Below are 12,836 nucleotides of genomic sequence, written 5' to 3'. Positions count from 1 at the left end.
CGCCTTGGAGGACAGGGCAGAGTTCCGCACACAGGCCCTTGGGACCAAGTGATGAGGAAAAGATGGGCTTTAGCTCCTCCTCCCTGGTGCTGACTGACCCCCTCCTCGAGGTGTGAAGCCGCCTCCAGGCCCTTTCAACCAGGTGCTGGAGGTGGCGCTTCCCCAGGGTCTCTGGCACCCTCTGCACACGGGTCAGGCACGGTCTTGGCACACCAGTGAACCTGCCCCAGTGTCTGCACCACGTAATCACCACCCAGGGCGACACAAAGGCCCCACAACCCCGCTCAGCTGGAGGCTCTGAACCACTTGGGTTGGGACCACCACGGCTGGAGAAGGCAGCCCCCAGCCATGAGCAGCCCTCAGGCCGTTACCCACACCGCCCTGTCTGGGGTGACTAGCTCAGGCCATCCCGGCAGCGGAAGCCTCTGATGGGGCCAGAGGGCTGCGGGGGAGGGTGCTGGCAGCCTCTCGAGTTTGTGGGCCTCAGGGCGACCACCTGTGCAGACGGACCCCCCCCAGCTCACCACCCACGCTGTCCTGCCTCTCCTCCTCTGCAGCCGCTTCCACCTGCTGGGCTGTGCTGCCCCCACCCCTATGCCAACCGGAGAGCCGCCACCTGCCCTGGGGCTGCCACCTCCCCGATCCGCCCCCAACACTATGCATGTGAGACCTGGAGGTTTTCCAGCTGTACTTGTCACTCTCCAGGGGCCAGGGGGGGTGGGAAGCGAGCCACCCACTCCTTGGCTTTTGATCCTGCCTCCAATTACTGGTCGAGCCTCCCAGTGCTTCCTGGCCCCCTCAGCGCCTGCCCTGAACCTGGGTCTTCCTTTCCCTTCCCAGGTGCCCAGGTCTTGTGACACCAGAACGCGGGACCCCCCCACACACACACCCCAGTCACAGTTGCCCCTCAGGAACACCTCCTTGTGTGCAGGGAGCACTCCCGGGTGATCTTGCCCAACAAGGAGGCAGAAAGTTGGCTGGGGAACAAACGCACAAATGTTCCTGCCGGCACCTGAGTACACACAGGGGCACGTGTGCCCCACACATGCACTGTAAACCCCTGGCTTGCTGTCTTAAAAGAAGAGGATTTTCTTTCTTATGACAAATCACATCTAGGTAGTGACTTGACTTAGGCAGGCTGGTTGAAAGGAGTAACTGCTATAACTGAAAAGCTAGTTTAGTGTCTTTAACAAATAGAATTTTTTTTCCTCACCAAATACTAAGCTGAGGCTTTGTTTCAGGCATTCAGCAGTAACTGTTAATAGCGATTTTGTTGGTCTCATACTCATGCCCATTGCTATATGGCTACAGATTGGCTGCCCCGACTCCAGCTATCACATCCATTCAAGGTGGGTAGGTTTGGTTTCTAACTGTACCCACTGGGCTCCTAAGAAAAGAGAAACATATGTTCTAAGTGACAAGCATTGTCTCATTTAATCCTATGGTAATTCTATATGTGGGTACTAATGTTATTACCATTTTAAGTCATGAAGAAACTGAAATTTAGAGAGACTATGGGCTGGTAAGTGGCAGAGTTGGAAATGAGTTCCAGCAAACGCAGGGAGATAGTGAAGGACATGGAAGCCTGGCATGCTGCAGTCCTTGGTGTCGCAAAGAGTCGGACACAACTTAGTGACTGAACGGCAGCAACAAAGAGCAGAGTGTGGACCAGAGCCCACTTATCTCAATACAGCCTTTTCCTTCCACACACGGTGGAGTTACGTTTGCTCCTGTGGAAATACAGAGCAAGTATTTCAGAAGCTCTTTAAAAACTAAAATCTCCTTGTGGCTGGAGGAAGGAGTGGGAAGCAGGTGAATGAGTGTGGGGCATGACCCGAACCCTGGGTGGAGGGATGGGGCCTCTACCCATGTCTTGACTGGATAGCCCTGTATCTCCAGCTGGAAGGCATCCTGCACCCTACACCTTCCCCCAGTGATCTCTTGTTTCTGGGAAACAGTCTGTCTACTCAGCCTCATCATCCCAATCTATCCAGCCACAGCTGGAGGTGGGAGCTCTTTACAGCAGCAGATGAAGGGACAGCTGGGGCTGGGGGGTCAGTGCTTGGTTAGTTCTCTAAACATTTGTTCAGTCTCTCAGTCATGTCCGACTCTTTGTGACCCCATGGACTACAGCGCCAGGCTTCCCTGTTCTTTACCATCTCCCAGAGCTTGCTCAAACTTAAGTCCATTGATTCGGTGATGCCATCCAACCATCTCATCCTCTGTTGCCCACTTCTCCTGCTGCCTTCAATCTTTCACAGCATCAGGGTCTTTTCCAGTGAGTCAGCTCTTCACATCAGGTGGCCAAAGTAATGGAACTTCAGCTTCAGCATTGGTCCCTCCAATGAATATTCAGGACTGATTTCCTTTAATATTGACTGACTTGATCTTGCAGTCCAAGGGACTCTCAAGAGTCTTCTGCAACACCACAGTTAAAAGCATCAATTCTCTGGTGCTCAACTTTCTCTATGGTCCAACTCTCACATCCATACATGACTACTGGGAAAACCATAGTTTTGACTACACGGACCTTTGTCGGCAAAGTAATGTCTCTACTTTTTAATACTGTGTCTAGGTTTGTCATAGCTTTTCTCCCAAAGAGTAAGCGTCTTTTAATTTCATGGCTACAGTCACCATCTGCAGTGATTTTGGAGCCCAAGAAAATAAAGTCTATCACTGTTTCCCCATCTATTTCCCATTAAGTGATGGGACCAGATGTCATGATCTTAGAGGCAGAAATCATGGAAATCTATGACCTCTGGAGTGAGTCCGTTTCCAGCAAAATTCTGGCGTGGATTTTTAAACAGGTTTAAATTGAGCCAAAATCAACTGGCTTTCTCAGCATAGCCGTCTGGGGTGTAAAACTTCTGTGGGGGTGCATTTGATGGGTGGATGTACCCAGAGAACCAGGGTTGCTCCCATGGAAGCTCTGTATCGATCCAGTTCTGCTGAACACTTTTAAATCATTAATTTCAGGGAAAACGTAGACAAGATGCTCAGAAATTACCAAGAACACAAACCTGGGAGGGCTAGCTTATGAGCAGGATACAAAGTAAAATTTCAAAAGACTTGAAAGACAGGCGCCTTGGGGCTTAAATAAATTAAAAAGGAATCTGATAGGATTCATGTACTGTCTATGACTTAGGTTCAAAGACTGAGCAGATATGTGCAGGCCCAGGGCTCCTGGTCCCTCGTGAGGTGGAAGGCAGAGGGCGGGGTCAGCCACAGACCACGGAGCAAAGGCGGTTCCCAAAGTCTGACACAGGCGCAGATAGGAGGCATCCCCAGAGGAGTCTGTCCTCTGTCTGTGAGCTGTGGCTAGTCTCCAGTGTTCCAGCTCCTGGTCTGATGGGGTTCTGCATTTACTCTTGCTAGTCACCCTTTCTGGATTGCATATCCACTGGCTTTCTGTAGACCTTTGACTATTTCCAGAGCCCCAACTAAGTCAACCCTGAGTTTTTGCTCCTGTTTTCATGCTTCTGGAATGGATGCTGTGAGCCTTCATCCCCAACCCCTGGTCCACCCATACCGGCCATGTCACTGCAGCCCCAGGTGTCAGGACCAGCTGCAAGTGACCGAGCTGGTGAAGGCACCTGTGGTCCTTGGCCTGGAAAGGAGTAGGGGCTGTTGGGGGTCAAGTGGCTATTTTAAAATCATGAGGTTCTGACACTGCATGGTTACAAAGAGAAGCACAAGGAGTTGGTGGGAAGTGGTGGAGACCCAGGGCCTCGAGCAGAAGGGAAGTGCTACGTGCCCTCAGTTGGGGGGAGAGGGGGCGGTAAGGAGGGCAAGGTTGGGTTCTGCCCTCGAGGGAGCTGCTGTCTGACACTGCGGTTTTTCCTGCCCCCAGCTGCTCTGGGAAAGGCCTGGGTCCTGGGTGTCCCACCCCTGCTCCACTGACCCCGCTCTCTGCCCCGCCTTCCCCCTCTTGATGCTGTGATGGGAGCCTGGCCTGGGAACTGTGGCCAGGACTCCAAGATGAACGAGGAGGTGACTCTGGGATGAGCCTTAAAGGAAGGAGGGTCATTGGGTGACAAGGGGAGCCCTGCCCCTTTGTCTGGAACCCAGTGTCACTCTTAGGACCTTGGCCACGTCTGGGGATGCTGGGTCATTGTAACTGGCTGCAGGTGGGGGGCAAGAGTGCCCAGGAGGATCCCCAGGTGTTAGCTGCAGAGGCAGGTGTACACGTGGAGAAAGAGTGTGGTCACTGTTGTGTCTCCAGCGCCCAGAACAGGAGTTGGTACAAGAGATGCTCTGTGAATGTTGAATAAGTAGGTTCTGGTACATACACAGCACTTGGTAAATATTCGCAAGTTATTTCTGATGGATTCATGGAATTTCCAAGCCTAAAGCTTTCTGAATGGCCTCTGTCTGTCTCCTGGGTGGTGTGGCCAAGTGGGCAGGTGCTGGACTGGTCTGGACTTGGCTTAGCTACAGGAGCTGTGTGTCTCTGGGCCAGTCCCTTCGCCTCTCTGGGATTTTATTCCCTCAGCCACTAGGTGGAATCAAATTTGCTTTTCTCTTTAATCTGTCAGATTATGGGATGAGCAGATATGATCCTGTGTCAAAATGCTGTCAGCAACAAATACCTTTAAATTACTGCCTTTACGAGATGCCTTCTGCAAGGCGGAAATCTCACTAATGTCACCACAGTGGACACCCACAGCGGTCAGGGGCCTGTTCCCTATAACTCAGAGGGCCCCCTTTAGACAGGCATTTTGAAAGGAGAAGCAGAAGGCCCTTAAGACACATCGCAGGTGTCTCACTCATCAGTGTTTGCATTTAAAATTCAGGCAATATGCTCAGGATAGTGCTAATGAATTTTCTATCTTGAGTAGTTTTTCTCAGACAGACACAAAATAAATTAATCAAAGAAAAACCCAATGGAACAGATGAAAAACACGCAAGGTGGCGACTGTGAGTCCAGGGCCTGGACCTCTAGCTGGCCCCATGGCTGCCTCGAGCTGAGGCCCCTGGTGTTTCATCTGGACACGTGTCACACGGAGGGATCATGTTTCTTCTGAACAAAACATCAAAGGACACGGCCAAGGTGCCAGCACACAGTGATCTGCAAACACGTGCCCAAGGGAGTAGGGGCCCCCTCCCTCAGGGACTGGACCCGTGGAGTGTGGTGCTTACTGGCCGTGAACCTGGCCAATGACAGCTGTGTGAGACTGTGGTAAGACCTGTGACATCAAAGCAGGGCAGTGTGCTCATGCCAGAGCCAGGGTCTCAGCCCCACCCTCTGCTCAGTGGGGATTAAACCTGAAACAGCCTTGGAAACGTGGTGAATGTAAATATTACCCGCCTGGCAACACCATTCACATCTTCACTTCTGCTTCTGGGAGTCATGTTCTTTCCTCGAGGCACTAGTTCATTCATTCGTCCAACAGTTATTTATTAGATTCTCACTACTGCTGGGCAGAGTCTGACACAACTGAAGCAACTTAGCATGCAAGCTGCTGGACGGTACTCTGAGTCCCCACAATCTTGTGGAAAACCAGACAAGTAACAAGTAAGTGGTGTAACTTCAGAGGGTCATAGTGTTAATATTTTTAAATGTCCATACTGTCTAAAGCAACATACAGATTCAAGGCCGTCTCTATAAAAATTCCAATGATGTATTTCACTGAAATAGAAAAACAATCCTAAAAGATCAGGAAAGAACTCAAATAGCCAAATGAATCTTGAGAAAGAAGAACAAATCTGGAGGCATCACACACCATGATTTCAAACTATACTACAAAGCTATCGTAATAAAAACAGTTAGGTGCTGGCATAAAAACAGACAGACAGATGAATGGAACAGAATGGTGAGCCTGGAAATAAACCCACACATATATGGTCACTTAATCTATGATAAGGAAGGCAAGAATATACAATGGAGAAAGAACAGTCTTGTCAATAAATGGTGTTAGAAATTTGCTACTTGCAAAGAGGTGAAACTGGACATTGTCTGACCTCACAACAAAATTAGCTCAAAATTGATCAAAGTCTTGAACATAAGCCATGAAGCCATAAGACACCTAGAAGGAAACACAGGCAGTAAGGTCCTTGACATCAGTCTTGCTGATGACTTTTTAAATTTAACATCAAAAGAACAGGCAGCAACAAACATAAACAAGTGGGAATACACCCAACTAAAAATCTGCACAGCAAAGGAAACTACCACCAAAATGAAGAGGCAACCTACCTAACTGAAGAAAAAAATACAAATAAACAGGCAGAGTGTCGAGACAGACATTTTTCCAAAGAAGACGTGCAGCCAACAGGCACACGAAAGGAGGTTCAATGTCACAGGGCCTGATCACCAGGGAAATGCAAGTCCAAACCACAGTGAGCTATCACCTCCCAGCCGTCAGGACAGCCATCACCAACAAGACAAGAAATAAATGCTGTCGAGGATGCAGAGAAAAGGGAGCCCCCTGCACTTGGCAGGGATGCGACTTAGTGCAGCCACTATGAAAAAATGTATGGAGGTCCCTCCAAAAATTAAAAACAGGACTCCCGTATGATCCAGCATTTCTACTTCTAGGCATTTATCTGAAGAAAACAAAAATACTAACTCAAAAAGATACATGCATCCCCCTCCCCTGCAATGTTCATTGTAGCACTATTTATAATAGTGAGGACATGGAGGCAACCTAAGTGCCCATCAAGGGATAATGAATAAAGAAAATATGGTAGCTGTACATAAAATGCAGGGTTATTCAGTCACGAAAAGGAGGAAGTTCTGCTGTTTGTGACAACTTGGATGGCTCTAAGGATGTTATGCTAAGAGAAATGTCAGGGCCCTTGTGCAGTAGACAGCTGAATCTCACAGCAAAGGTACTGCACACTTATGATCTTGAGAAACATTGAGTTTCACCATTTTTGCACTGGTCTTATGCTCTGGGCAGCTTTAACCCATTGCATAATGGCCACAAAGCAGAGCTCTGTAGCCCTTCAAAGGTCAAGTTCCTGGTACAGCTGCTTGTCACCTTGCTCCACACGTGAGCTCTGATGGTGGCTTCTTCTGTCACCTCTCAAAGACGGCCCCCCCCCCACCTTGTTCTTCTTCGAAGGAAAAATCTACAGTGAAAGGAATACAAAGAGAAAATGAACCAGCCAGGTGCCAGCATGTCCTTACTTCTCAGGAATTCTACCTTCAAGTTCATGTCAACCAAATTCATACATTAAAAAGATCCAAAAAGTCTCTATTTTGGTGAGAAGGGGAAATTTGGAGACTACAGAATTAAGATTTTCACGTGAAAAAGGCCCCTGCCACTCATGCATTTTCTGAAAGCTGCCATGAATCTCTCAGGAAATCAACAGGCTCATGTTCCCGCTGTGGGTGAGGACGCCATCGGTGTGAATGGCCAGATGGAGCCGAACTCCACATCCCTCACCTTCCTGAAGTTTCTACAAACTGGCCCGAGACCACATTGAGGTTGGCCACGGCCCTGCTGTCCCTGTCGTCTTCTAAGAGGCTGCGGCTTCTCATCTCTGTCTCCCGCAGGGGTGAGGGGTGAGGGCTGAGGAGGGTGACCTAGATGTTGTCAGAATCTTGCCAGGGATGTTTAAGATCAGAATGAGCTGAGGCCTGTGAAACCATGAAGATGAACAAAAGAGGGCTTTCCTAAGACTTGAGGACAGGACAAGCGCCCACGGCTTGTCCTCAGAGGGGGACCATTTGGCACAGAAGGACCCTTCTTATGGATTTTGTCAGCTTCTCTATATAGAAGCGAGGTCTCTAAGTGACGAAGAAAGAAGGGACTCTGGTATGAGGAAGCCGGGGCCCAGGGCAGCAGAGACGGCAGCTGCGAGCTGGGTACATCTAGGGCTATGGCAATTCCAGCCCAGTATCATGACGCCTGAACCAGAGCTGGCCCTCCTTGTGCCCACCTGGGGGCTCGTTAAACAGCCAGTCAGGTGAAGCCCTCGAAATAAGAAGAGAATCTGCAAAGCAGAGGCAAAGAGAATGCCCTGAATTTTAACCAGGGGAAGAGGTGAGTTTAGGGAATTTCCCCACGTTTCCTGCCAGACAGGAGCTCAGTCTTGCCCTCAGAACCACGATAGTATCTTCCTCACTGAGAGCATCCCTCAGGGGCACCTGGCCACAAGGAATTGACTGCGCATGCGTTGGAGGCGGGGGCAGGGAGGCGGCTGCTCCACCCTGAGCTCTGCCAATGACCGTGGTCGACATCACTTTGATGAAGATGTAAAAGGGCGCACACTGAGCAGTTCATCCGTAGTATTTATGTGGTTGCTAAGCACGACACAACGTTCACAAGATGAAAAGGAAGACATGGAAGCAGATAAGGCGTCCAGCCAAAGCAGGCACCCCAGGAACCACCGCCTCCCCCACCCCCCCGCCGCCCCTCCTCCCAGAGAGGGCCCAGAGAGGCCTGAGGAGAGGCTATGGTGTGGAGCTCCGATTCTGAGGATCAGATTTAATTCAGGACCTTGATGGCTTCTTGAAATGGCATTTGTGTCTAACTGCAGGTCACCAAGGTAAGTGCTGGTGAGCAATGGCTCCCAGGCAGGCAGACAGGAAATCCAGGAGTGAATGGGTTTCCTGCAACCTGTTATGGTTTATGTTGCAGATTTAATTAAATTGCTTCCTTCAAATGCAGCCCACTGCTGATTAATAAAAGTATGTTTTCTATTTACACGAATGTGGATTCTTACCTTCCCATTATACTTTACAGGCAAACAAAGACTTCATAAATGTGGGTGCAAATTATATTTCAGTTCAGTTCAGTTCAGTCCAGTCACTCAGTCGTGTCCCACTCTTTGCGACAATCACAGTGCTCCGGGCTTGCCTGTCCATCACCAACTCCCAGAGTTCACTCACACTCACGTCCATTGAGTCGGTGATGCCATCCAGCCATCTCATCCTCTGTCGTCCCCTTTTCTTCCTGCCCCTGATCCCTCCGAACATCAGAGTCTTTTCCAATGAGTCAACTCTTCGCAAATTATATTTAACTCATATCAATAGATTAGAGATTCGTTTCGGCTAATCCTGATGCAATTAGGTGAACTTAAAAGGATATTGAATCAATTTTCTTTTCCTGAAGACAGTAGTCTTGGAATGAATTAAAAATTTTTCTGTGGTCCTTCTGTTCTCATCATCATAAAAAGAACTTTTGATCTTTAATTCTGCTGCCACATACTCGGAGAATTGAGCAAAGAGTTCCATAGCCCCCCTTTCCTTGGCTCTGTGCTGCAAGTTCTTTACAAAAGGCTCTGAACGTAGTGCCTCTCTGCTCCTGAGGATCCCAGGATGGTCCTTGCACTGTCACCCTTTTCTGTCTCGTTTGCGACAGCCGGCCAGACGGTAGGGTAGGAAGGCAGGACTCTGATGCACAGGGCATTTCTGTACAACAGGCAGAAGGTGGATGATGAATGAAGGCCTATGGATGGTTGTCCTCGTAGAGTGCCTGGAAGCAGGGTTCACCGCTTCCTTCAGGAAGTAGCACCGGCTCTGTGTGGGTGGGTGGTGGACCAGCACGCTGGGAGATACAACAGGGCCTGACTGACCCTGAACGCCTGACACGGGCAGCTGGCATTTGTCGGAGTTCTGGGTGTCCATGTCCCAGTCCTGCGGCCCCGAGAGATGCTTGGGTGCTTGAGGGCTTCTTTCCACGCTGTGTTTAGACCCCGACCCACAGAATAATTCCTGGGACTAAGACTAACTCTGCCAACCCGGCATCAGCAGTGTGTAGAATGTGTGTTGCTAGAATCACAGGCTTGGTGCTGTGGGCACCTGCAGGATAACTGGCTGATAGTGGCCAGTACAGGGTTCCCTCCACCTGTGATCTGCTGGTCAGCATGGGCTGGCGGTCACTGGAAGGCTGGGCGTGGAATGGTCTTGGGAGGCAGCTATCCACGCCTTCCCGTATCAGGTGAGATTAGGAACAGTTCATGCAGGAGGATGGGAGCAGAGGTGTGTGTGTGCTAAGTTGTTGAGTCACGTGTGACTCTGTGCGATCCCATGAGCTGTAGCCTACCAGGCTCCTATGTCCATGGGATTGTCCCAGCAAGAATACTGGATTGGGTTGCTATGCCCTTCTCTGGGGGAATCGTCCCGATCCAGGGATCAAACCTGTGCCTCTTATGTCTCCTGCATTGGCAGGTTCTTCACCACCAGCATCACCTGGAAAGCCTGGAGCAGAGGTGATGTGTGTCGTTAAGGCCCAGTCCTCCAGCTGCAGGGGGCTCTGAACCCCAAGCAAGCCGGGCAGCACCATGCAGGGTGTGGGTCCCACACCATCACCCCTACCACCTGGGATGCTGCCCTCCACATGAGTCAGAAGCAGACCTGCACTGCGTCCACCCACAGAAAACGTGGTGTTTGTTTACTGCAGAAACCATCAGTACCCTAATAAAAGTGTACACGGTGACTCTGTTACTGCTTGAATATTTTCATGCTGAGCTGAGAGACTTCCTGCCTTGCGGGCAGTCCACTCTGTTTCTGAGTTAATAGACCACCATTCCCCATCATGATAGAAATCCTGCCTCCCTCTACCTGCCACGTGGTGGCCCATTTTCTACATGTAGATCTGTACTTTCAGAGGTTTATGGGTTGTTTTTTTTTAATTTTTAAAAATTATTTTGATTTATCGATTCATTGTTTATTCTTGGCTGTGCTGGGTCTTTGTTGCTGTGCAGGCTTTACTCTAGTTGTGGAGAGTGGGGGCTGCTCTCTAGTTGCTGTGCACGGGCTTTTCACTGCAGTGGCTTCTCTTGTGCTGGAGCACGAGCCAGAGCACAGGCTCAGTAGTTGTGGCCCATGGGCTCAGCTGCTCCTTGGCATGTGGGATCTTCCTGGATCAGGGATCAAACCTGAATCTCCTGCATTGGCAGGCAGATTCTTTACCACTGAGCCACCAGGGAAGTCCTCAAAGGTTTATGTTTTATTGATAACTGGAATACAACTTTATTGTGGGAATTTAACGGCTGGAAATGCTATGACACACCCATTCCACCACTGAATATTTGAATATCAGGATGCAACCATAGCAGGCTCTGACTGACCCAGAGGGAAAGCTCACTGGCTCTGTTCACACTTTCTCCAGCAGCTCAGGGCCCGCCTCTGGAAGGAGGCTGCAAACCCACTGAGCTGGGAGATGCTGTTCTCCCAGGAAAATCGACATTTCCATCATAAGCTCTGACACCTCAATCTTGCCCCTCATCTGGAGGGGGCCTGCATGTCTGCAGCTCTTCACACCAAAGAGCTCCTGGGCCCACTGCTGGGTGAGCAGGGGCAGAGAGGGGCCTGTGTGACTTCTGAGGGGCTACACTGCCCGTGCCCCACTCACTCCAAGGGACTGGTCACCATGGACCACACTGTAGGCCAGGCACGTGGGCCTCGTGGCTGAGCCAGGGAGAGAAGTTGCCCCATTTAGCCCAAGGGACAGATATGTGAGCAAGATAAATGGTGTCCTGGTTTCAAGCCTCTAAGTTAGGGCTGTTTTCCACATGGCACAGACACTGGACCACACGCTGTGATGCCCCAGGACAGCCTACATAGATGGTGAGAGTCCATCCCAGGCCTACCAGGAGGCCTCTTAGCAGAAAACAAATCAAAGTCTGGGTTTCAAGTGTTCCTAGTCCGCGGTCAGCGTCCACACTCATTCCTTGCTGCCTGGGGAAGAGGATGCAGGCACCCCGCATGAGAAGCTGGAGGGACTTCACAGTATCACCGAAGAGGGCAGTGTGCACGGAGGCCCGAGGCCTGGCCCCTGGGCTGCAGGAGTGGGTGTGGGGCTGGAGGGGGACATCCTGACGTGGCATCAGTGAGTCTGTCTGAGTCCCCGTTGCTTCTGGGGAACTTCTTGGGGAAGCCTCGTCCCAAGCACACATAAGGCTGTGACCCCATTTTCTCAGAAGGGTCCCCAGTCCCTCCTCCCTCCATGAGTGAGCGGTGTGTCCTGTCCGCAGAGGCACATACAGGCCTTCAACATGCTTTTTACCCAGAAGGTCCACATGTTTCACCACAGCTCAGATTAGAAAGAGTGCTCGGCAGACCCACACAATCCTAATCTTTCCTCGGAAGGAGGAGAGCATTATCTTACTGAGAAAAGGCTCGATTTTTCTTCTTTGTGAGATTGATTCTTCTACATTAGCACTATGTCTTTCATGAGCATTTCACATTTTTCTAGAAAACACATCAGTATCATTTATAATTGACAGCCTCCCCTGGGGTGATCTAAGACGTACTTCTGCCAAGACATGGATTCAGATATTAAATATTAGTCAATGTCAATTATGCTGTGATTATTCAGGAAGATTTTCTTTATATTCAATTTTCATTCATTTCACCTGTGACTGTAATTTAAACATGGGAGTTTCTTTATCAGGTTAAATGTGTCCCTGTGCTTTAGCTGATGGCACACAGCTTCAAGTATCTTCTGAGATCTGGGGCCAGACTGAAATAAAGTGTTATGTCTCCAGATTGCAGGAGAATCTATTATAATTCTTTTGAAGGCTGTGAACAAAACACAGGCAATGGCAGGATTATTTTTAATCCCCGAAAGCACTTGCAATATTTCTGTCCCAGTGCTATGGAAACTGCTGGCAGGGAGAAGCCCCGCCCGCAAGCCGTGGTCCTTCCTGCAGAGCGGAGGCAATTCTGACTTGTTTATTTAACTGAATGGCCTGCTCCGTCAGTTTGAGCAAATTCACATTCAGATAATCACTCAAGGCCCTACTGGATCGAATTGAGGGAAGCCCAGAGTCTGTTTGGCCTTCTCTCTGTGTCACCCACGAATCCCCAACCCGAGGGGCAGGCTCCCTTTCCACGGCAGTCACCTGGCAGGACCCAGCCTGCCTGGGTTCTGGCGTCACCCTCT

Source organism: Bison bison, unplaced genomic scaffold (assembly GCF_000754665.1).
Source record: "Bison bison bison isolate TAMUID 2011002044 unplaced genomic scaffold, Bison_UMD1.0 scf7180017864486, whole genome shotgun sequence".
NCBI classification, from domain to species: domain Eukaryota; kingdom Metazoa; phylum Chordata; class Mammalia; order Artiodactyla; family Bovidae; genus Bison; species Bison bison.
Note: the sequence above shows the minus strand (reverse complement) of the source record.